Below are 26,398 nucleotides of genomic sequence, written 5' to 3' on the forward strand. Positions count from 1 at the left end.
ACAGAAATAAATGAGTTAACTCCCTTTTTTTTTCTCAATCTCTGATACAATTTCTCCATGAAAGAATCCCATTGAACAACTACCAAGACATATCTAAAAATAAAAATACAAAAAAGTAAAAGCCTCTGCTCTGTAGAGGCAAAGAGGTCTGTTTATTGACAAAATTCATTTACACATTATTTCAGTGCGGTGATGAAGGACATAAAGTAATAAATGAAAGCACAACAAGAAGGTCTCCTAACTCAGATGCCCATCAGAGAATGCTCTGTTGGGTGCAGCCTAGGAGTGGGTGATACCTAATTAAGTTGAAATGTAAGTAGGATTCCAGCGAAAACCTGAGGACTGGAAGGTCTGGACATAGGAATGCACTCCCTGTACTGAGGTACCTACCCCACAGGTCATGGAAAATAACAGCGAATCCCTGGGTTTCATCCAACATGAAAATACACGGCCGTGTTGCCAACACCCTGCAAGGACAGAAGAAGCCGTCAGCCCCCTCCCTCCTCTGATGGGCCAGGCACCACTGTCCCCAGCCTCTTGTCCTCAGATTTCCACAGGCGTGTTGTTTCATTGGTGTCTCTGAACGGGTTTTTGATTTTAACGTAAAGTCGCTAACTCTTTCGTAAAATTTAAATTCCAGCTTGTCTATAACTTAATGCATCGAGGTTTTTTATTTAAGGAGGAACGGCAGATACATTTTCTCCACAGGGCCTAAGATGTTAATGGTGATAGATTGGTCCACAAGTGCTCCCGCTGAATGAGGGCCTTTTATTTTCCACCCAAAGCAGGGACCGTGATGATGGAAATTGCAGCCTTTGCGAGAACTCCCATGTAAGGTTTGCAAGTGTTGTCTTGAAACGCTTCAGGTCTCTGGCGGTGGACAGCTGCCTCCTGTATTCCTTTGTGTGACAAGAGGCTGGGTGGGTGCTGGGACACTTCTGCTGTGCCCTGGATAAATGAGAAGTGACCGTGTCTTTCTCGTTTTACTTTCAGCTCACTCCGGTTGGCACCACAATATTTACAGGGTTTTCAGGAGACAATGGAGCTACAGACATAGATGATGGACCAAACGGGCAGATAGAATACGTCATCCAGTACAATCCGGAGGACCCGGTATGTGAGCCCCCACCTGCAGTGTGGACTCTCTGAAGGGTGTTTACTGCAGCTGGTACTTACCGTATCATCACAACCCTTACCTCCTCCAGCCACCTTAGTGTCCTCCCGCTGTTACCAGCCATCCCAGAATTACAGTCTTGTAACTATTTGTGGTATACTTCTAAAACTTTTAAGAAGGTTTTGGTGGGCTTGGGAAATAACAATTTAGAAATATTTATAGGTGTAACATTCCATTGTCACCTCATTTCCATTTTGTGTGCGGACTCCTAAGCATCGTAAATAAACCACCAGGGATGACGTCACCAGTGTGATGCGTGTGCTTTGTGGCTCTTACAAAGTGACATCACTGCCCCTTCTCCACCAGTGAAGCCTCAGGAAGACAAGGGACAAAGCTGTTTTTTTTAATACTTATTTTTGGGAGAGAGAGAGAGAGAGAGAGAGAGAGAGAGAGAGAGAGAGAGAAGGACAGAATGTGAGCCAGACACACTGGCTTTTTTATGCTTATTTATTTTTTAGAGAGGGAGGTGCAGAGTGTGAGTGGGGGAGGAGCAGAGAGAAAGAGGAAGAGAGAGAGTCTGAAGCAGGTTCCAGGCTCTGAGCTGTCAGCACAGTGCCCGATGTGGGGCTGGAACTCACAAACCGCGAGATCATCACCTAAGCTGAAGTCGGACGCTTAACCGACTGAGCCACCCAGGTGCCCCAAGTTTGTCTTTTTAAAGATTAATTATTTATGTTTTTATTAGACCGTGGGATTTCTGCACCATGTCTCCCATGGGATTGTGAGAGTGTTTCCCCCAATATGGTACGTGAGAGAGCACGCTGATAAAGGCAGAGTTGTTCTGTGGCGACCTGAGCCTGGGCTGGCATGACCACCCTCTGTCTTCCTCCTCCTCTCAGCCCAGACGGGTTGTCAGGGCACCGTGGCTGCCCCACAGCACTTCTGAAGTGAATTTTCTCAGTGAATACTTCTCCTTTATGTTTAATATTGGGAAAATGAAAGGTGTTGAAGTTAATGTTCTGTCTTTACTTTTAAATTATGGTTTTGGCATATAAGCTTTAAACAAACATGAAAACAAACAAAAACATTGAGCTTGTAGAGACCAAGAATGGCCAACAGGACTTACCTGCCAAATCTACCCTCAGAACTCTGAGTCGTGAAAGCACAGTCTCATTTTCTTTTCTTTCCTTTTTTTTTTCTCAAGTTAGTTAACTTACGACACCCAGTGCTCATCCCAACAAGTTCCTTCCTTAATGCCCATCCTCCCCACCCAACAGCCCCCTCCCCGCATCAACCTCAGTTTGTTCTCTGTATTTAAGGGTCTGTTATTCGTTTGCCTCCCAGGCTGTGTGTTATTTTTCCTTCCTTTCCCCAGTGTTCATCTGCTGTGTTTCTTAAATTCCACCTGAGTGAAATCATGATATCTGTCTTTCTCTGACTTGTTTCTCTCAGCATAGCCCCCTCCAGCTGTATCCTTCTGGAAGCTCAGTTGGTGGGTAAGAGGGAGCTGGGCTCGAAGGTGTGTGGCTGGCCAGTTCTGCTTGGTGCCTCTAAGCCCTGGAGTCAGGACCGGGTTGAGGTCAGCATGGGCTCCACCCTGTCTCCACTGCATCCTGATAAAATGGTTTAGTCCTCATGCTAAACTTTTGAAAACATTTGGGGAACAAAAATGGAGAACAGAAAATCCCCTGGGCATAGCAGGGTCTAAGAAGGGACTGGATGGTTTTTGTGTGTTCGTCTCACCCCCTGACATGTATGTCTCCACGTGTTTGAAGGCAGAGGCAATGAGACAGAGAAGTGGGGAAGTAATGAGAATGCGAAAGGGAAGGACAGTAAGTAGGAAGGTCTGCTCAAAAAATCGAGTGGAAAAGATCAAAGAAGGAACTGAGGAAAAAAGGACAAGAGAAACGCTTTCCCTTAACAGTAGGGACAGGCAGCTGACTTCACGCCCCATGTTGGAACTGTTTGTCTTTCTTACTATTTAGGTTTTTGAAAGAATTAATCGTATGTGCGTGTCGTGTTTCTAGCTTACATTTTACGAAGGCTGTTTCCTAACTTGTATTCTTCAAGCTGTAAAAATGGAACAGCCAGGCCATGGATTTTAGGGAAAGGATTATCACACTGCATTAAAAACAAACCTACCCTGGGGCGTCTGGGTGGCTCAGGTGGTTAAGCGTCCAAGTTCAGCTCAGGCCATGATCTCACGGTTCGTGGGTTCAAGCCCCACGTTGGGCTCTGTGCTGGCAGCTCAGAGCCTGGAGGCTGCTTCAGATTCCATGTCTCCCTCTCTCTCTGCCCTTCCCCCACTCACACTCTGTCTCTCTCTTTTTCAAAAATAAATAAACGTTAAAAAAAAAAAAAAACTATCCAAGGTTTAGAAATAATGTGAGACAAAAAATCCATTACTTAGGAGCCGTCTTTTAGAAGTTTCGTGAGGCCGAAACTCCTTGTTACCCATGCAGTAATTCCTTCTGCAGTCTTCCCCCCTTTCAGAGATTTGTGAGCTCACCGTCAAACATAATATGTACCTTTTACTACCTGTAGTTTGGGTAAGCCCATCAGCCACATGCAGTGTCCAAATTACAGAATGAGAAGAATATACTTGAGCCAGCTAGCACTACTGTGGAATAAATAAAGACATCCTCTGGCCATGGGCCTAATTCAGTGAGACAAAAGAATCAGACACCACACGAGCACTTACCTTAATGTTATCGGGGGGAGAAAGCATTGACCCAGCCATATCCTTACAGAGATAACCCACCTTTAAACTTCACACCGTAATATTCCAATACTGATTTCTCCATTTCAGAACAACAAATATATTTGTATTACAAATATGTTTAACCTGAAAACATGGCACCTCTGGCTTTTGTAGCCACAGTCATGATTTCTTTCATGTTAGTCCCACAGGGAATGGTAATGGTAAAAGTGTAGACTGGTTTGTTCTAATTAAAACTCTCAGGGTTTTCATTTGTCTGTCTTCCAACTGACGCTATGTTAATCACTGGCAGAAATCACAAATTAATGACCTGGAGTTTCATTCAATTCACAAACATTTTGTTTGGCCACATTTTAATTTAAATACTTTTTCAGCCAATATCTAAAAACCATGAAATTTCACATTCAAATCTAGATTTCCCTTCTCTCTGAAGAAATAGAAATATGACAGCAGGGGTTCTGGTTTCCAAATGAATCTGTCCAATGTGTCAAGTGGTCTATTTCTTTTTTCTTCATTTCCAGCTAGTATAATCCTCAGGCCTAAATTTTCTACATTTTTATTTTTATTTTTTTATTTTTATTTTTTTTAATGTTTATTTGTTTGTTTTGTTTTGTTTTGTTTGTTTTTTTGAGAGAGAGAGAGATAGAGAGCAAGCAGGGGAGGGACAGAGAGGGAGGGAGACAGAATCCCAAGCAGGCTCCGTGCTGTCAGCACAGGGCCCGATGTGGGGCTTGAACCCATGAACCATGAGATCATGACCTGAGCTGAAATGAAGAGCTGGATGCTTAACCAACTGAGCCACCCAAGGCGCCCCAATAATTTTAGAGTTTACATTTCTTTGCTAAGATTTTTCTTGTTTTCCCTCGTGGTGAGCATTTTTTTATATCTCTGAGCACAGACATGGTTAAAATAGCTGCTTTAAAATCTGTGTCTACTTGTCCTGACATTGGCCTTTCCTGACTTTCTCCCTCTTTTGAAAAGGGATCACATTTCCCGGTTCATCATTGGTCAAGTTGTTTTGAGCCCTCTCCTGGACATTGTGAATGTGATGTTCTGAAGAGACTTTTAATTCTATCATATTCCTCTGAAAAGATTTTTTTGTGTGTTTTTAATCTACCAGAGAACATGGTTGGACTTAAGTTAAAAAACTCTTGGGGGTAGCTCAAATCTCAATTTAGTATACATTTTTCCTTAGTCCATCTATTATAGTCTTCCTCATGCAGGTGTGGTATGGAGTTCACCTACAGACCTGAACACCCTTTCTAAGTGGGATTTTGTCCTCTCCCTTCCTGGCTTTCTCCTTTCTGATCGCCCCTCCCCTCCCCTTCCATCAGCTTTGATTGTTCCAAAATCTATTCCCTGATTCTTCAGGCCAGATAGACTTTCTGTGAGAGTTGTAACTGGCCCTCAAGCTACTAACTACCATAAAGCAGCAAACTCACCCATGTTATCTCTTCTTTCAAGTGTGTGGCATCTCCCAGAGTGTGTCTGCTTTGGTTATCTCTTGAGGGGTATCTGGTATCCTTTGCCTTTTGTGTTTTTCCCAGAGTTTATAGGTGTTGTCTGTGGAAAGACTGAGTCAAGTAGGAGATAATCAACCATATAGAAACAGAACAATTAATGCCCAATAAATTCCTTTCTTCAGTATGCATTTAGAAGACAAGGGCACATACTTGTTTTTGCTTCTGAACCATTCTGGCCTTCCCGAATATCAGGCAACAATGATATAATCATTTCAAAGTTTTAATAACAATGGAAGAATGTGCCTCCATTTCCTTGATGGTTGTGGATCTTTAGTGACGAGTTATCAGCTCCTTTGCCGCTGGCACCAGTTTTTTCTTTTTTTTTTTTAATGTTTTTAATGTTTGTTTATTTTTTAGAGAGATAGAGACATAATGCGAGTGGGTTAGGGACAGAGAGAAAAGGAGACATGGAATCTGAAGCAGGCTCCAGGCTCCGAGCTGTCAGCACAGAGCCCAATGCGGGGCTCGAACTCACGAGCTGTGAGATCATGACCTGAGCCAAAGTCGGATGCTCAACCGACTGAGCCACCCAGGCGCCCCTACCGCTGGCACCAGTTTATAACCAGAAACACTGGAATTCCAAATCTGTGTCGAGCTGTTTTCTCTTTAAGAAAGGGAGAATTGGAGGAATTGTTGAAAACCAAGGGGACATGTGTTGTCCATTTGTCTCTGTATTTTAAAAAAGAGGATGATTCTAACACAAGAACATGTTTGAGTATATCCTCATGTCTGTGTGTTCCTAAATATTAGAGAAATAACAAACATAATATCACTTGAAATTATTACGTTGAAGACTCAGCAATCATAGCAGATGTCAGTTGCCATTACTATATGTCACCAGTGATCCCTTAGGTGAGTCTTGGGGATTAGCATAGTGTGTTAGTTATCTACTACTGTGTCACAAACCATCACAAACTTAGTGTCTTAAAACAACACACACTGATGTTTGCACAGTTTCTGTGCCTTAGGAGTCTAGGCTCAGCTTAGCTGGGCTCTCTGCTTAGGCTCTCACAAGGTTGCAGTCTAGGTGTTGAGCATGTTGGTTCTCCGGTGGAGGTTCAACTAAGGAAGGACCTCTTTCCAAGTGAACTCAGGCTGCCGTCAGAAATTGTTTCTCTGTGGTTGTAAGACACAGGCCCTTGGCGTCTTGCTTGCTGTTGGCTAGAAGCTTCTCCCAGCTCTGAGAGACCACACTTAGTTCTTTGGCTGTTTACCCCGTGACTTCTGCAAGGAGAGTGTCTAGACCATGTCTCTTGGCAACATGGAGTCTTATATGTCATAATGCGGCCATAAGAGTGACAGCTCATCACCTAAGCTGTACCCTGATGATTACAAGCAGGTCACAGATCCTGTCCACACTCAAGGTGGAGGGTTTACACAAAGGTGCGGATGCCCATCAGGAAGTGGGGAGAGAGAGGGCTCCCATAGGGATCTGTCTGCCACACCTACTGTTACGTCATCATCTTTGAATGTCCTATAAACATCTGCTTTGGAAAGTCTCTTTTTGTTTGTTTGTTTGTTTGTTTGTTTTTCACAAATCTACACAAAATAGAGGAGATAAAGGTTCTATTTTGGCTATAATGCAGGGTAAATTGAAGATGGTCACCTGCCTTGTTAACATCTTTCTTTTTTCAATGTTTTTATTTTATTTTTGAGACAGAGACAGAGTGTGAGTGTGGGCGGGGCAGAGAAAGAGGAAGACACAGATTCTGAAGCAGGCTTCAGGCCCTGAGCTGGCAGCACAGAGCCCAGCATGGGGCTTGAACTTGTGAACCATGAGATCATGACCTCAGCTGAAGTGGGTCGCCTAAATGACTCAGCCACTCAGGCGCCCCTACATCTTTCTTAACCTACCTATATTTTCTTTATGATGTGAATGAACATTTATACTACATGTGAAATAAAGAAGAATCAGGCATTTTTACTAGCCAAAATCATAAAATCGTAATTACCAACATTGCAAACTCTTTTAACCCATGAGCAAAATCAGAGTAGTTAACATTGAGCTTTCTTCTCTCTTGTTTCTTTTCATTTTTCTTCTCTTGTGCCATCATTGTCATTGAATTTTATCTAAAATAAATAAGGAATTGGGGCACCTAGGTGGCTCAGTAGGTCGAGTGTCCAACTCTTGATTTTGGCTCAGGTCATAATCTCACGGTTCGTGGGGTCGAGCCCCACATCAGGCTCCGCACTAGCACGGAGTGTGCTTGGGTCTCTGTCTCTCTCTCTTCCTCTTCCCCTTTCCCCACTTTCTCTCCCTCTCTCTCAAATAAAAAAAATAAAAAAATACAACACAATATAACAAATAAGGAACAAATTTAGGGATTAATAGCTGCTCAGCTGATTAACCAAATTCAAAGCAAAAGCATTTGTGCTCGTTTCCAAAATGTTCTTGTTCTTCCTCTCCTTGGAGATGTGCCAGGAATGCGCTTTCTTTTGGTTGGAAGAATGACGTGTTTTGGTTAATGATGCGCGAGCTAACAGAACCACATACAGGTCACCATCCTCCTCCTCCATTTCTTCCCTGACAACAACGTTGAAAAGGGATATTATGTAGAGATCACAAATTGCGATGCTTGGGGCTCTTGGGTGATAAAACAAATGGTGGTAATAGAGAAGATGTTTAGATACTTGCACTTTGGTTGAGAAGTGTCCCAGGGTAACCCTAAAAATACATTAAAAACTCACAGGTGACGAGTTTCCGGGTTGTTATCAAATGACTCTGGTAAAACCCATTCATCAACATGGAAAGTTTTTAGACATGATAGCAGTATTAAATCGGAAGCTTACAGGCAACATTCAATTTTCAGGTGATAAACCTACTATCTGTAACTTTCTGGGAGACTCAGCAGCAATACTGCATTCTCTAATTCATCTTCTATTCAAATGAGTTGATTCTGTCTCTCTCCCTGTTGGCAGACATCCAATGACACCTTTGAAATCCCCCTCATGTTGACCGGGAATGTGGTGTTAAGGAAGAGGCTCAACTATGAAGACAAGACTCGGTACTTTGTCATCATCCAAGCTAATGTGAGTATTCATTCCCCCTCGCTTCCCTCCTGGGAGCTTAGGAATAAAGAACTCTCCCAAAATGTGTCAGTGCTCGCGGAGTGCCCGCTGGAATTTATGGCCTCAACGGGGTAGGCTGCCCACAGCATAATTGATATGTTCTGTTCTTCTAGATGGAGAATGGGGCGGAATGGAACAGGAGGAGTGTTTCTACCCACTGTTCCCTTCACTCTGAGTCACATTCCCACCCTTCAGTAATTTGGCTTTAGTTCACCCTGAAGTGTTTCTCAAATTGTGACACAGAATGTGACACAGAGTGTGACCTGCAGGAGAATCCCCTCGGTGCGTACTAAACATGTAGGTTCCCGGGCTCTACCTCAGACCCTCTGTGCAAACATCTCACAGGATGGAAGTGGAATACCTGAATGTTTTACTCCCTGGGGGATCGCCAAGTATGCCAAAGAAAGAGAAGAAGCGTCCAGTTGGTATTCTTTTCCCCCTTGGCTGTCATTTCTTGAACACCTGCTCACTAGATGTCAGCTCCTGGGACTGTAACCAGGATGTATGTACAGCAGGAAGGGACAAGCTGAAAACCAGTTGCTTATAGAACGTGGACTTTTATTGTTATCTTAATAAAGCCCCAGCTGTGTGTGGATCAGGTGCTGGTTTGACACCTCAGGTATATCACCAAGGACCGGGTTTCTTCTGCCCTCACACTGGGCCCCTTTCCTGACACTTGGCCGTTTTCCCAGTGTCCTGTTCGTCAGCTGCTAGTGACTACCACAGCCTTAAGCACCACGGCTGCATTTCAGGTCTGACTGCCAGCAGGTGGAAAGGGGGTGAAACCAGGACTCTTCTTGTTTGCTGATCATCCTTCAACTGTGAGGAAACTCCTGCCCAGAGCCCTCTCCCTTCTAACTTCCCTCTGCAGCCTGGGATCACAGAGTCAGCCTAGAGAAAGGAGGCTGAGGAAGTCTTATGTAGCAAAAGGGGTGAGGTAGCCAACTCTAGATTACACCAAGTTCTGTGCATCTCCTGGTGCTGGACACACTGATAACGTGGGGAAGTGGGTGGAGAGGAGGCAGAGGGGGACCGGGAGGGGGAGGGGGAGGGGGAGGGGGAGGAGGAGGAGGAGGAGGAGGAGGAGGAGAAAGGGGGGGAGGAGATAGAGGAAAAGGAAGAGGAGAAAGGGGGAGGAGGAGAGGAGGAGGAGGAGGAGGAGAGGAATTTGTTAACAAGAAGAATAGAGCTAGTATTTCAGCAAAATTCTGACAGGGCTGGCTACAGATAGCTTCCAATATTGAAAAAGTCCACAGCAAGTGACAAGATCATGTTACAAATAGGTTATTAGACTCTGAAGCCAGCCTGTGCCTTAAAGGATTCCTAAGCAATGTCATTCTACTCCTATAACAGAGCATGAAGACCACTCAGAGTGGAAAAAAGAAAGCATCCTCCATCAGCTGTTATGAACAAGTTTATATGTGATAAGGTGTCACTAAATGGCCATTTTTTAGCTAGAGATATTTTGCCAGAAAGGAGGGGAAAGTTTGTCTGTGTATAAAATAATTAAATATACAATATATATTTACATTAATGTTATTTTATATATTTATTATATATAAATATATTTGCTTATATAAAAGTATATTTATTTATATATATGAGTTTAATTTGCCTATTTTATATAGTAGATAGATAGTAGATATATATAGATAGAGATCTAATTTTTGAAGCCAGATTTCTAAATTTTCGTTCAAAATTCTCAAGTCGGTATCTTGGTGTCCACGGGCAGAGATTAGAGTGCAAACAGCAGATATAGGAGAAACTAATGTCTACTGGTGGGGGGGTCCTCTCAGAGCTCCTCAAAACCCTGAAATCTTTTTTTTTAAATAGTTTTTCTACACAGTGAAAATGAGAAGAAAAAAACACAGCTTCTCTTGTTTGACTCTGAATCTCTAATAAAATTTAAGGAAAAATAAGATTGCTGTGGAATGTATCAGTTTTTCTTATGCTATTTAAAATGAGCTATTTTTTAAAAAGAAGTTCAAGTAAAGTGAGCTATTTTTTTAAGGAAGTTCAAGCAAAAACATTTGAATCAATGTTTAATTTAAAATATTTTTGAAGGCTCCTGGAACAATTTGTATGCAATTTGCTAGACTGCCCACAACTGAGAGAGAGAGAGAGAGTGGTAAGTGGTTAGCATTTCAGGGATAAACTTATGAAATACGAGGATATGCGTGAATCAGCAAGAGGGAAGATTGGAACTGGAAATAAGTGAAAGAAAAGGTTAATTTATCTGTAGCAATTTTTATTATAAATTTAAATCCTACACTATAAAATGGGAATATTAAATATAGGAGATTATAAGCTTCTTGGTGTTTTTAAAAGCTGTCAGAGCTATATCCTTTTAATAGTTTTATTTATTTACTTATTTTTAAATGTTTATTTATTTTGAGAGAGCCAATGGGAGAGGGGTAACGAGAGAGGGAGAGAGAATCTCAAGTGGTCTCCGCATTGTCAGCACAGAGCCTGACATGGGGCTCAACCTCAGGAACCATGAGATCGTAACCTGAGCTGAAGTCAAGAATCAGTTGCTTAACCGACTGAGCCACCCAGGCACCCCCCCCAAAATAGATAATTTAAAAATGGAATCACTATGGGAAAATTATATATGCATATGTGTGTTTAGGAATATACTTTTAATCTTGGTAAACACTGCCATATTGTTTTCCAAAATATTACAGCACATCACTTTCCTACAAGATAAAGAATGGCACATTGCCTCTGCTTTTTAGATAAAATAATTTACTAAAAAAAGTGTATTGTAGGAGCTGAAAAGCTGACTCCTACTTGCTTGAGGACCGATGGTGAGCTCCCTTCCCTACTCCGAGTTCAGTGACCTCACCTTTGTGGCCATGGTGGCCACTGTGAGTATGGACAGTGACCAGTGCTACGAATCAGGACTTCTCGTCCCAGAGAGATGGTTGTTCAATGTTTACTGCTTTGTGAATACCCACGTCTGTGTCAGGGAGCAAGAATCAAGGTCCTTCTGGCCAGACCAAGTATCAAATTGACATGAGACAGATTAACAGGAGGAAATCAACATTAATAGACATATGTATGGGAATCCACATAGACATTCCAAACACAGGCACAATCAGAAATATATGTCCTTCTGAACTAAGGAGAAGGGGGCAGGGGTCTAGGATTTTACAAGAAAACAGTGCAGTTCATAGGGTGATAAGAAAAGCAGATGTTTGCTAATTGGCTGTTCTACATACAGAGGACTCACTCAGGTAAAATTTATCTCCAATAATTCATATTCTGTGAAATACCCCAAATGAGATTTTTTCTGTGTGGCTAAGAGAGGGACAAAAGTATCTCCTGAGACACAGGGTCTCAGGGGCTTTGTGTTCACAATAACTCACATGTCAAAGTGGCACATTCTGGGAGGGTCCACTCTGGAACCCTTTCATCTATATAATTTACACTTTTATATTTATATAGGATCATGGAGTCCACAGACTGTTACATGTTTCTAGTTACATTTTTATATCCTTTGGTGTTTTTTTATTTTGTCAATGCTACGTAAACTGTCGTACAATGTAGATCACGTACATTCAAAACCTACGTTTTTCTCTTGGAGTCCTAAAGACAGTTGAAATATGAACAGTTTTGATTTTAAAGTAGGTGGTATGTAAGTGGATGGACGAGTGCTTTGACCTGGCTTTGCTTATGGTACAAAGATTTGATTGATGTACAAAGGAAACTATTCTAATTTCATGTAATTAGGAAGTTTCTTTTTATCCCTGTGGACATATTAGAATTCTTTTTTTTAATTTTTTAAATTTGTTTTTTAGAGAGAGAGACAGAGCGTGAGTGGCGTAGGGGCAGAGAGAGGGAGACACAGAATCTGAAACAGGCTCCAGGCTCTGAGCTGTCAGCACAGAGCCCAATGTGGGGCTCGAACCCACAAACTGCGAGATCATGACCTGAGCCGAAGTCAGATGCTCAACCGACTGAGCCACCCAAGTGCACCACATGTTGGGATTCTCAAATAAGCTGGAAGAGTTTTGGTTAACAAAATTAAGAAAACTTGCCACTTGTTTACATGAGGAATATTTGCAACATTATTAACCATGGTTTAAGTATGAATGGGCAATGAGAGAATGATTAATTCTAGAAAACAGAAGGAAAAGAAATCTAGAAAAGAAAGTTCAGAGATTGTACAAAGATCCCTAGATTTTCTTACTGTTGAAGTTTCCAATATAGTCTGTACCACAAACTCCAATTTTGTTATGTTACCCTAAATCACAAACAAATCAAACTTATCTCCTTATACATGGATATTGTTCCAAAGCAAGCTCTCCTTTGTATTACTGTTATCCTGAAGGAAATACTGAGGACTCTTCCATACTCCGGAGCCCTTAATTAGTTGTCAGAAAAAAAAGTTTACATTTAATTTAGAATCATAGCCAGGGTAGGGATGCCAGGGTGGCTCAGTTGGTTAAGCATTTGACTCTGATTTTGGCTTAGGTCATGATCCCAGGGTTGTGCGATGGAGCCCCACATTGGGCTCTGTGCTGAATGTGGAGCCTGCTTGGGATTCTGTCTCTCTCCTTCTGCACTTCCCACTCTCTCTCTCTCTCTCTCTAAAATAAATAAAATTAAATAAAAATTAAAATAAAATAAAATCATAGAGTAATTCTAAATCATCTTACCAATAACAGGAAGAATTTCATATTTTCTGAAATATCAAAAATCTAGAGAAGGAACGCTTAGTTGTCTTTCATAACAAGATATTCTAATTCGGAAGAATGCCACTTCTTTCTTGCTCTGTCTTTTCTCCCAATGTATGAGTATTCAGATCAGTGTGTAAGCATTGTAATTATATGGGCTTGTATGTAAAACAATCACTTCATATACTTCTGGATGTCAATTTCTGTAAACAACTTTTCAGCAGTAGCTCCCACTCTGACCTTCCCTCACCTGTCCTTCCTACTGCTTATGGAGTAAGTGCTGAATTTTACACCAGTTGTTCTGAGCTCCGCCCATTCTTGGGCGTACTCTGGGGAATAGGCGTGAAAGAGGGAGATGGTGATGGCACCTGATGGCTGACACAGATTTATACAGTGCCCAGTGGTCAGGGTGTGTAAGCATGTGGAGATGCAAAGTGTCATGCTATTCTGTCTACCAGTGTGCATAAAAATTAAGGAAAATCATTAAATGTCTCAATCCAAAAAAAAAAAAAAAAAAAAAAAACTTTCCAGGAAAAAAAAAATCACTTCTAAAATGGTTTAGACCCACACAATCTTGTTGCTTCTTTATTTTTTTTTTTTCCATTTTGAATAAAACAATGTAATGGAATCAAGTTACTCTAGGATAAGTTTCGTGTTTCCAGTCAGGGATCGTCCATCTGTCATTGGTGAGCAGAGCAGGGCAAACACCCCCATGGTCCTAGGTGAAGAGTCAGGGTCAGAAGATTCAGGGCAAACCTAATTATGTTGCATTTTTTTTCTTTCCCTACTGCAAATAGCTGATAAAGTAATGAAAGAGTCTGTAATATATGTATCTATGAGTGAGTCTGGGAGGTGCTTGCTGCTAGCCAGTTTGTGTGTGTGTGTGTGTGTGTGTGTGTGCGCACGCGCGCATGTGTGTGTGTGTTTTAGCTACAAAGCACTTGAATACTGAGTATGTAAATGTTGGAAGTCTATGCCAAGTCTTCTATGGCAGCGGCTCAAAAACAAACCAAAACATCAGCATGTCTGTTCCGTACTCATTTCTTTTTTTTAGTTTTTTGAAAAAAAAATAATGTTTATTTTTGAGAGAGAGAGAGAGAGAGAGAGAGAGAGCTCACACAAACAGGGGAGGGGCAGAGAGAGTGGGAGACACAGAATCTGGAGCAGGCTGCAGGCTCTGAGCTGTCAGCACAGAACCCGATGCAAGGCTCTGTCTCATGAGTTGTGAGATCATGTATGACCTCAGGAGCAGTCAGATGCTTAACAGACTGAGCCACCCAGGTGCCCCTAAAAGCTGTTTTTTTTTTATGTTTATTTATTTTGAGAGAGAGAGAATGAATGAATGAATGAACGAACATGAACAGGGGAGGGGCAGAGAGAGAAGAGAGAGGGAATCCCAAGTAGGCTCGGTGCTATCAGCACAGAACCCGATGCAGGGCTCTGTCTCATGAGTTGTGAGATCATGATGTGAGCCGTACTCACGAGTTGGACACTTGGCCAACTGAGCCCCCCAGGTGCCCCAGCGAAGGCTGTTTTTAATGAGGACTACCCCACTGGAGAAACCAACTGAGCCACCCAGGCGCCCCTGTTCCATCCTCATTTTAGAACTGAGATTCACAGAATTTCTTAGTATTTGCTGCAGTCCAAATCATCCCTAGCTCCTCCCTGACAATATTTAACTGGATACACTTGTAAATAGAGAGCAGGTACTGAGTGAATCACAAATTAGCATTCATCTCCGCTGATCAAAGAACAGTGGACAATGAAACTATTTTCTAGAAAGAAAGCCTTTTGATTAGGATAAAGGGGTGGGGCCTTACTTCTCATCAGACGCAGGTGTTTTATTTCCTTAACACCGTCAGTTTAAATATTTGCAATTTTATAAAACTGTGCTTTGTAAAAAGTGTGGACTGTGATGATGAATCCGTTATCTCTGAGCTATTTATAAAAGTCAGTATCTCTGAAGTTCTAAACACATATCTCTTTTTTGAAGAAATAAATTAGTTCTTCCTAGCAATATGTTGATGAAAATTTCTACTTATTTAGTAAACACTTCATTCAAAGACAGTGGGTGTCTTGGCTACAGCAGCCATCGTGTTACAATGTGGTTCTCAAGGTTTGTAGCTTGTGTTGCCGTCATATGGGACCAGTGGATTGAGAATTTGAATGTACATGCTGAGGATTCAGGGACCAAGTCAGTGCTGCTTTCCTGTTCAGCCCAGACAGAATATTCCAGCTAGGTCAGATTCCACACACTGCTGAATATTCCTTATGACCTTCTTGATTCTGTGTTGAATATACATAGGCTTTTAAATTACTGGATTTTGGCTTTTACACTGGATTATTCTTCATATCACCTGCACTTCCTTGTAAGCTGAACTCACAGTTGTTAAGTAGTGACCTATTTGTATGGCAGCTAATTAAATGTTTCATGGACGTTAATGTTTAATGTTAGCAAGTGTGTAAGTGATATGTGAAATAATAATGCACATTGAGAAAATACAAATTAAACAGTCATACTTGAATAAATAAAATAGATATATTTTATTTATATCTTATATCTTACATCTTATATATTATATATTATATATATCTTATATATAATTTATATTATGTATTATATATTTATATATTATATATTATATAATATATATTATATATATTTATATATATTATATATATTATATACGTATCTTATATATATCTTATATATATCATATATACCTTATATATATCTATCTTATATATATCTTATATCTATATTATATTTATATAAGATATATATATCTTATATCTTATATATATATATTATAGAATAATTAAAATAGATATATTCTTGGGATGCCTGGGTGGCCCCTTTGGTTCGGCGTCCGACTTCAGCTTCAGGTCATGATCTCACCGCTTGTGAGTTCAAGCCCCGCGTCGGGCTCTGTGCTGACAGCGCAGAGCCTGGAGCCTGCTTCCAATTCTGTATCTCCCTCTCTCTCTCTCTCTTCCCTTCTCCCACTCATTGCTCTCTTTCTCTCAAAAACATAAGTAAACATTAAAAAAAAATTTTTTTAAAGATATATTCTTGCTTGACAGTTACAGTCATAGTTTTTAAGCTAATGAAGTATCTTTTTAAAAAATGTTTAAAAATGTAAAATACCTTACTTTTGTAAAGGAAATAAGAGAAATGAGGAATGAAAATGGGAGTAAAGAAGGAAGGAATTTGGCAGGGCGGGGAGGGGGTGATTAGTTTTTAATATGTTTTGGATTCTCACATAGGAATGAATGGAAATACAGACTTCAGAAAATCACATAAAATATTTATGCAAATAATTATGTTTTATTTATGCCACTCCCAATTTAGAATGTTATTTCTTTTATCTAGAATAATCTTCAGCAGTAGCATTTTACTAGAAAGAGCGAAAGTTTCTTTTCATTTTGGTTTTTATCTCAATTTCCAGGGGCTGTGTTTTAGATGAATTTTTAAGGTCAAATTTGGTTCTAAACTGGGAGAAGAACATCACAGATTAAAGCCTTCCATGGGCTCACAAGTGCACAGTGAGCTGGAGACCTACTTTCATATTCATACCCCTCACATTATATAATATATTTTAATGACAAATCCTGCAGAATATCCGCATGTGTAGAGGGACTGTGGGTATCTGTCAGTGCTACCTCTGTGTGTAGACATGGAGAGGAGCAGAATTTGTCACCACAGAATATGCCTCACTGGCATAAGGATTATGGTTTCAAAACAGCAGACAACAGGGAAGCTCTGAAAACTAAGTAGGCAGTTTATGCCTACACGGGACTCTCCACCTGCAAGGGTGTCCCTCCCCCTCCAGGAAGAGGAGAATGGCTAAATCCGGAGAAGCTTCTGTCAGAGGGAAAGGCTTGTTTTACTGTGCCTTGCCTGAAACCCAGTTCTCCCCACTCTCCATCCCCAACGTCTTCTTTTGTCCTTTGCTGAAGCCTGGGTTTAAGGTGACAGTTTGGGCCATTTTGGGGAGTTGCCCAGTTTTCCTGGTTGTATGTGTGGGTACATATCATTAAAGCATTTTGTTTGTTTGTTTTCCTGCTAATCTGTTTTCTCTTGTGTGGGGTCTCAGCCAAGAAGCTACAAGGGTGGAGGGAATTTTTTTTTCTTCCCTGACAGTAGCTTCTTTACTATTTTTCCTCCCAGTAAAAAGTTCATATTTTATAAATCAACACTTTGTAAACAGTATCTTTTCCCAATATTATAACCAAACCAACGTGAGCTGCTCCTTGGTGCATCAGAAACTGTACCTGATGAGTTGCCACACAAAGAAAACTTTATTTGCAGCAAACAAGGAGATCATGGGGAATGACTTCCAAAGCCCTGGCTCTCTGGGGAGGGAATGGGTTCCTTTGTTTAGGGTTAGGAGGGATATTTAGATAGGGGAGCCTCGTCATCATCTGTAGACGCAGATATAGGGTCGTGCGTATGTCCTAGGGAAACCTGCCTACACACATGCTGTGTGTTATGTAATGAGACTTGTGCTCCTCCTTGGGTGGAGACTTTAGTATTGCAGTGAGTAGAGATAGTTGTCAGTCTTTCTAGAGGTCACACCGTGGACCATTGGCTCAGGTGTGAGTAAGGGGTTGAGCTCAAACTGGTCAACATGATCTGGGCTGGTTGGAGGTCTTGTCAGGACAGTCGCTCGCTTGCTCACTTGAGGGAAGGTTTTGCTTTCCATGCTTTCCATGCTTTCCATGCTGAGTTAAGAGATAAGCTGGAGAGAGGAGCTCAAGGGAAAATGTGAGATAAAGGTCAGTGAATGCAAGCAGATGGGCAGTCAAGGTCAGATCTTGGGGTCTAGCTGGTAAAATATGACATAAAAACCTAAATTAGGGGCGCCTGGGTGGCGCAGTCGGTTAAGCGTCCGACTTCAGCCAGGTCACGATCTCGCGGTCCGTGAGTTCGAGCCCCGCGTCGGGCTCTGGGCTGATGGCTCAGAGCCTGGAGCCTGTTTCCGATTCTGTGTCTCCCTCTCTCTCTGCCCCTCCCCCGTTCATGCTCTGTCTCTCTCTGTCCCAAAAATAAATAAAAAACATTGAAAAAAAAAATTAAAAAAAAAAAAAAAACCTAAATTATATATTTTGGTAATCATACATACACCCACTCTTATGCACTTGTACTCCATTTTAAGGAGTCTTAATGACCCAAAGAGGTAGAGAATAGTTAGATTTGTTGCTGACAGATTGAAAGAGTTTGATAAACACTCAACTGTATCTACCATTGACTTGGGGATGACATATAAGGGGTAAGGTTGTGTGGCATTTAAGTGCAGAAATACTGCTTATGGGATATTCAGATATTTTTCCACATCCATATCACATGAAATGTTATCTAATATTTTTTATCAGCTTTGATTGATTTGGCATTTTGAAAAACTTTATCCTAAGCAACCATAATTTTTAAAATGTCAGATTTGATGAGCCAGTTGTGTTTTTTAAAATTTGCAAGAAATATATGAATTTATGCCAAATTAATATTTTCAACAAAATAGTGATTGCCAGAGGGGAGATGGCTGTGGGAGGGCAAAATGGGTGAAGGGGAAAGGGAGATACAGGCTTCTAGGTATGGAATGGATAGTTCATGGGGATGAAAGGCACAGCACAGGGAATACAGTGATTCTGAAATAACGTTGTGTGCTGACCAATCATAGCTCCAGGTGTGGGGGGCATGGCATAAAATTGTACTTTGCATCACTATGTTGTACACCTGAAACTAATGTGACATTGTGTGGCAACTGTACTTTAATAATAATTTTTTCCGTATGTACTCAAAACTCATACATTTACAGTATAGTATTTAATTTTTTTTTAATATTTATTTTTGAGAGAGACAGAAAGACAAAGAACAAGTGAGGGAGGGACAGAGAGAGAGGGAGACACAGAATCCGAAGCAAGCTCCAGATGCCGGGCTCAAACCCACGAACCATGAGATCATGACCTGAGCTGAAGTCAGAAGCTTAACTGACTGAGCCGCCCAGGTGCCCTAAAGTGTTAAGTTTTTTTTTTGTTTGTTTGTTTTTTTATTTATTTTTGGGACAGAGAGAGACAGAGCATGAACGGGGGAGGGGCAGAGAGAGAGGGAGACACAGAATCGGAAACAGGCTCCAGGCTCCGAGCCATCAGCCCATAGCCCGACGTGGGGCTTGAACTCACAGACCGCGAGATCGTGACCTGGCTGAAGTCGGACGCTTAACCGACTGTGCCACCCAGGCGCCCCTAAAGTGTTAAGTTTTAAAGCTAATTTGTGGAGCACCAAAATTATCTCATATGGCATTTGCTGCTCCTACTGTACTTTCAACTATACTGAATATAATAAACAGACAAGGAAAATTTACAATTAAAGAAGGACTTCTTAAAAATCTCTATCCCCTATACATTCAACCAATCATAATTATTAGTATAACCTTGTAGTGATTAATCTTGATTGTATTCATCCCTTTTTTGAGAAGGAAAACCTGTCCTCTGCTTTCTTAGATTTACTAACTGGTGACTTGCAGATTACAGGTCCAGTGTCTTCCTTGTGTCCTCCTGATAAACACTCTTTAGATAAATATAATTAATATGAATTTCTAGTGAAATCACTTCCACTCCTTAACATGGGCTTCACATAGTGATTTCTTCCCAAAGAAATGAAAAAGGAAACAAGAAAGAATAACTTTACAATGGGGAACCATGATGAACAGAAGCTCAACCAGGTGATCAAGGTTAGCCTAAATCATGAGTCGTGTTAATAATAATATACTCTTGATACAATGTGATGAAATGATGCTGGACCTCTCTGGTCTTCCTCCCCAAAATGTACCACCCCAGCCTGATCTTGAAAAAAACATCAAGTCCCCATTGAGGAATATGCTCCAAAGTGCCTGACTCGTTCTCAACATTGTCAAGGAGATGAGAGACAAGGGAAATTGGAGAAATTTTCATAACCAAAAGGAGCCTGAGGGGACATGATGGCAAAATATAAGTGGAGTCCTGGATGGGATCCAGAAAACGGACATTAGATAGAAAGTCGGGAGATCTCAGAAATATGGATTATAGCTAATAACGATGTATTGTCACAGCAAGAAAAGCAACAATGACAACAACACTGGGCCAGTTTAAGTGAGTAGACAAGATCTTAGTCAAGGCTGTTTCATAATGAAGAGACCAGAATGCGTTCTGAACTCAAGTCGGATGAAAGAAGGGATAGAGCATTGTTAAGATCTGAGATAGGAATTCTCTTCACAAGAATTTCTCTTTCTTTTTCTTTTTGTTTTCTGTACATGTAGGAGATCATAGATGCTAACTAAACCTATTGTAAAACCATTTCACATATGCAAGTCAAATGTTGTGCATCTTAAACTCATGCAGTGCTATATGTCAGTGGTATCTTGGTAAAATAGGGGAAAACAAAACAAAACAAAAATCCCTGTTCTCATTGTTCCATAACATAGTGGAAAAAAGAGAACATTGAATAGATAGTTCCCATTATTGCTACAAGGGTACGCTTCGTAGAAGCTGTGGTTTTAGAATCCCAAAGAATAAAGAAACAAAATAAGACAGTTAGAACCTGGAAGCTTGGAAAACTAGGTTATTTCAATGACAGCATCATCCTACCAGAAGACAAGCAATGCTGGTCTCAAAATAATTTATAGTAGAAAAGCTTATGTGAATCATTAAACAGCATTTCTCCATTAAGAGTATAGCACATCTGGTGGGTTTTTTTTCTCTTTTTTCTCCCTTCATTTTACTCTTTCTTTGTTTCTTTTTTTCTTTCCTTCTTTCTTTCTTTTTTTTTTTTTTTTTTGTTCAGGATGTGGGTTTTTTGTTTTCATTTTTGTTGTTGTTTGTTTTTGGAAGTAACCAAAATTCATCTAAAATGTATCTAGATTGCTTGAAATATCATCAAAAGAGAGAGAGAGTGAGCGAGCCGGGTGCATGTGCGTGCACCCGGCTGGGCTTGTGGTGGAGGAATCAATAGCCAAGGGTTTTCGCTAATCGGTCTTCCCAAAGGAGAAGTGAAATGGCTTAATTTCTTAAGGATGGGAGATATTTTCACAATGTGGCGCAAGCCTCGTGTGGAGGGTAGGCTCCTATCCTCCCACGGAGACAGGGATGTGGGGGCTCTGTCTTCTTCAGTGATTACTTTCCGAAGGGACAGCTCCCAGGTCCTTGAATGAGGGTGCTGGGTTGTAAAACTGGCAGAGGTTTGAGCTGGGAGAAGATTGCCGTCTCAAAGGGCTAAGAAAGTATTGCAGCTGCAAGTTTTCTAAAGTAAATGCTCTAAGAGAGGCCAGGTGCCTACGATCAGGAAGAATTCTGTGTCCAGTCTAGTCAAGCTGATGGGAACGTGAAGTCCATCTTGTTTTTTTGTTTTTCTTCTCTGTTTTCCTCTCTCCCAGGACCGGGCACAAAATCTGAATGAGCGGCGAACCACCACCACCACCCTCACGGTGGATATTCTGGACGGAGATGACTTGGGTCCGATGTTTCTTCCTTGTGTCCTTGTGCCGAACACTCGTGACTGTCGCCCGCTCACCTACCAAGCTGCCATACCTGAGCTCAGAACTCCGGTAAATATACTCCCATTCTTTCACCTTCACTTGCACCTCTTTGACCTCAGTGAGACCCCATTCAAATATTTTGCAAACATGTCAGTGGAGAATAGCAAACTGCACGGTGCGGGGGTTGAAAGTATTTATGTCTAAAACCATTTTCAGAGAGTATGGCAGAGTTTGGTCACCACACATTATGGCATCACTTACAAAGTCAAAAGTGTGTCGCAAAGCAACCACCCATTTGACACTGATTGTTTTATTTTATTCTTTCCACCTATAGATCATAATAGAGTTCAGTTGCCAACATGTTCTAGGAAACTCGAAGAAATAATTTCAGTATTTCCTTAAGTTTATAAGTCCTAAGTCAGAAGACATACAGGTCAATAGAGTACTTTTCAGCCTCTTAAGAGTTGTAAAATCTTATTGGAGATTGTGCTTGGTTCTTTGGAGGTGGAAGCTAATGAATTCTGAATGCACATTTCTATTCTTAAAGATGTGTTTTAAAGAAGCAGAAAGGTAAGGCATGAATACTTATCTTCTACACTTGATTCTACATCTGTTTTTTTACTATTCTAATAGAGCTGTAAGTTGCTGTCAGCTTGGTATTCACACCTTGGGCCTGGGTAATAAATATTTATACCTAAGAATAAAAGTTATAAGGCAAATATATATCCTACTTACACTAAAATATCAATTTCTCCCTTAAAAATAAAAAAATAATAATAATAATTCTCCTTAAAAGGAGCCAAATTCTTAGGAGATTAGTATCTTTTCTTGACTAATGTCTTTGCTGTTCTTCTGTTAAACATTCAGCTTTTTCTGTGTTGGAATGTGTCTCAGGATGTCAGACTTTGTTGGGAGGTATTTGAGGTGTTTTTTTTTTCCTCTCAAACACATAAGAACTGTGGTTTGGGGAATCCTCTCTGTTTTTGAGATTTTGAAAGAATAAAAAAAGAAATTCCTTCTCCTGAGTGTAAATCATGTTGCATTCTGTGCGCTTCTAAGGATCATTATCCAATGTTGCATCTCTGAGCCTTACTTTGAGATCTAGTAGATCTTAAATGGTTGAGATTTACTCCTGTGTCTTCCAGCATAAGTAACTAGTGGCCCAGTTGGCTTGTGTGAAGCAAAGAAGCTGGGGGGGGGGGGGGGAAGAAATGTTGTGATGTGCATTTCATGAAGAAAATAATGTAAATTTTCAGCTAAATGGAGTAATTTCAAAGACAAAAAGGCTAATGTAGAACTTGTCGGGACAAATAGTTGTAGATGACCTAAGGTTATATGTCATGGTGTGATTTTGTTGACTATACCAGCAAGAAGACTATTAATGAGAGTGAACATTATTTTTTGAAAGCTTAATTGAAATTATGAGGAAAATATTTTCAGTATTAATTTAGCTTTGAGTTGATTTATGTAGCTGTCATACCAATGAGGTCACAAGAGAAGGGGCATAGAGACACAGTGACTAAAATTGGTGACTCAGCATGATGACTGTTTAACAGTATTTGATGTGTTGTTGGTGTTTGGGAAGCAGAGGGCATTGGTTTTATAAAGCACCTCTGAGCACCCTTCCTGTCTCTTCCAGATAGCAGACTAAGCATCTCTGTCATTCCTATGCAGTTTCACGGTAGGGACAAGGCCATGCTCTAGATTTGGGGGAATAAAAATAAATTATAATAGTGACTAGCGGTTATAGAGATTGTTCAGATTGTCATGAACTGTGCTAAACTCTACGGGAATATTAACTGAAATCCTGGTGGGTAGCTACCACTATTATGGTCACTTGGTACATGAGATGTCTGAGATAAAGGGTTTACATAACTTTCATGGTCTTACAACTAATAAGTAAAAACTGTCTTCTTGGTTTTTTTTTTTTTCAAAAAAATTTAATGTTTATTTGCTTTTTGAGAGAGAGAGAGAGAGAGAGAGAGAGAGAGAGAGGTGTGAGCCTGGTAGGGGCAGAGAGAGAGGGAGACACAGAATCTGAAGCAAGTTCCAGGCTCTGAGCTGTCAGCACAGAGCCTGATGCAGGGCTCGAAATCACGGACTGAGAGATCATGACTTGAGCTGAAGCGGGACGCTTAACCGTCTGAGCCACCCAGGCACCCGAAAAGCTGTTTTCTTTTAAAGTCATGTATCTTGAATTAAATACTATGCTATAAAATCCAGAATGATCAAGCTTTATGCTTCATCATCCTTTTTAACAGATTGACCCATTGTTTAACATTCTGTGAAATGGAGAATTTTAATTTTACAAATTTCAGTAGTTAGGGCAAATATTTGTTTAATGAGGGGCATATTTTTATTGCCACATAGGAAAATTAAACATATTTACTTGCAAAATTAGGTGCTTGATCTGATTATCAATCACTGCATGAAACTACCAGCAAGATTCGCATGTCTTCACATTACAGTTTTTAAATTTGCTCATGAAAGCTGCAGTTTTGCCAGACTTGAGGGACCATCCCATCTGTGCTCCATCAACTGGGACACCTTGCCTGAGGCCTGGGTACCACTTTCAGAATGCTTAACTTAGCAAGTCGACTCTGACTGTTGGCCGGAGCTCAGCTGGGGATGTGAGCTGGAGGCTTCATTCCGTCTCCACACGGGGCCCTCGTGGGCTGTTTGGGCTCCCTCACAGCAAGGCACTGGGTTCTAAGAAGGGGCTTCCCAGGGGAATTGGGCAGAACTTTCATGAACTGGACTCCTAATTTGCACTGACCCCTCTGTGTCATTAAACCTGTGCCACTTTCAGGGACTAACAGTATGTACCAGCTCCCGAAGGGAGGAGGGCGGAAGAAACATTGTAAGAACATCTGGGGAAGGAAATCTTGTCGTGATGACGGCTGGAAAGTAAGATCTGCCATGGAGCCGCCATCCGGGTTTCTTGTGCTGTTCCACCTGCCGCTTGGGGTCCCCTCTGCTTCACTAGGGTTAAGAGCTGAAGCTAGGTTTTGAGTTGCACATTCACATTGCTGTCTTTATGTCTGTCTTTTTATTTTTTTTACTCCTTTTTAAAAACTTCCCTTTACATATTTGGCTAAATTTTCTGGAAATTTCAATAAATAAAATCTTGCTATTTAGAGCAAGAGAACTAACCATTTATATCAACTAAACAAGACATGATGACTGTAATTATATACTTGCTGATCCTTTTCTCAACAAATTCTTCAAATTTTGAAAGCTTTGACACCTGTTCACCTTCTGCGTTGATGTGAAAATTTCCACCAATTACCTCACTGGTATTCTTGACTTGAAAAGCCATTCTTAGCTCTGCCACAGTGCATGCAGAATTTATCAGCTCGGAAAAACTTTACAACATGGTCTGGCACAGTGTTTAACTCATGAACCAGGATATAATAAAAGTCTACTGTTCAGTGAAATGCAAATAATCATGTTTAAATATAAACTTATTTAATAAATATTTCATATGTTTTTCTTTAACAGAAAACTGTCTTCAGTAAAAGTTAGTGTCTTCACTAACACCAAACTTAATATTATATTGAATATGTAAATATATATACCTGATGTCTCTGGGTACTAATGCAATTTGCAGCCCTGTGCTAATAGTCATTCATTTATTAATTTGATGAATATCTAGTGGTCCCTAATATATACTCAACTCTGTGCTAATTGAGGAGATGACAACAGGGAGGAGATGAAAACTTTCCAGTATTGTGTAAATTTGTTCTCACTTTTTTTTAAAGTCTATGTATTTATTGAGAGAGAGAGAGAGAGAGAGAGAGTGTGTGTGTGTGTGTGTGTGTGTGTGTGTGTGTGTGTAAGTGGGGAAGGGGCAGAAAGAGAGAGAGGAGAGAGAAAATCCCAAGCAGGTTCAGCACTGTCAGCGCAGAGCACAATGTGGGGCTTGAACTCACAAATCATGAGATCATAACCTGAGCCAAAACCAAAGTCTGTCAGTTAAACAACTGAGCTACCCAGGCGCCCTTATTCTCACTTTATGACTCTATTGAGTTGTTATTCTGCCTATCTAGTTGAAGTTTCTTAGTGTTACAGAACAATTCTGTAGAATTTGGAGAGTATAGAATCCCCAGCTCTATTTTCCTTACTTTCTGTTGAAGTGCAAAGATACAGTGGATCCGTACACAGTTTTGTTTTGGTTTTTATTTCCTTTCTGAATTGAAGGGTTAACATACTGTTTGGTTGACTGGTTGGTATTTTGCTGGGTAACTTGTCCCCAGAGAGAAGCACTGTAGTATTAATATGGTAATATTGACATATTATCTATGTGAATACTAGATGTAATCAATTCATTACACTTTTTTTAATTTACTGTTTATTTACTATGCCGCGTAGTGTCCTGTGTTTCAGCTCTAGTGACTGGCCAGGTGTGATCATCTGGTAGCTAGGAGCCGTGCTTGAATGAGTTTTTCCCGTGCCTGTTGGGTTGGGTGGCGGGAATATGTGGCCTCCAGCACCTGCACCACTGTGATCTGTCTTAGCGAATGCTGGTGTTCACCTAACTGTCCAGAGCATCTCCTGTCCTGATTTCATAGCGCTCTCCCCTTCCAGGGAAGCTTTCCCAGTATTACAGGAGTGGTGGCCATCTTCAGGAAATTATACAACACTTATAATTTCCTCCAGACTCGTGCTTGTTACAATCCAGGAACTTCCCCTTTTCACCTTTTATGAAACTACTGGTTGTTCTGCCCTGGGTTTCTTCTCCTATGTCTTTGATGGCCCTGGGTTTCTCCTCCTATGTCTTTGAT

The 26,398-nt window shown here is 40.8% G+C and overlaps 1 long non-coding RNA gene across 1 annotated transcript; it reads left to right on the plus strand.

The window, feature by feature from the left end:
* Nucleotides 1–765: 765 nt before the first annotated feature.
* Nucleotides 766–21,699, plus strand: LOC125918448 (uncharacterized). The gene is made up of 3 exons (XR_007456445.1): nucleotides 766–1,113; nucleotides 8,276–8,386; nucleotides 21,513–21,699. It is a non-coding gene; the product is annotated as an uncharacterized LOC125918448 (long non-coding RNA).
* The last annotated feature ends 4,699 nt before the right edge of the window (nucleotides 21,700–26,398 follow it).

This window comes from Panthera uncia, unplaced genomic scaffold (assembly GCF_023721935.1).
Source record: "Panthera uncia isolate 11264 unplaced genomic scaffold, Puncia_PCG_1.0 HiC_scaffold_797, whole genome shotgun sequence".
NCBI lineage: Eukaryota > Metazoa > Chordata > Mammalia > Carnivora > Felidae > Panthera > Panthera uncia.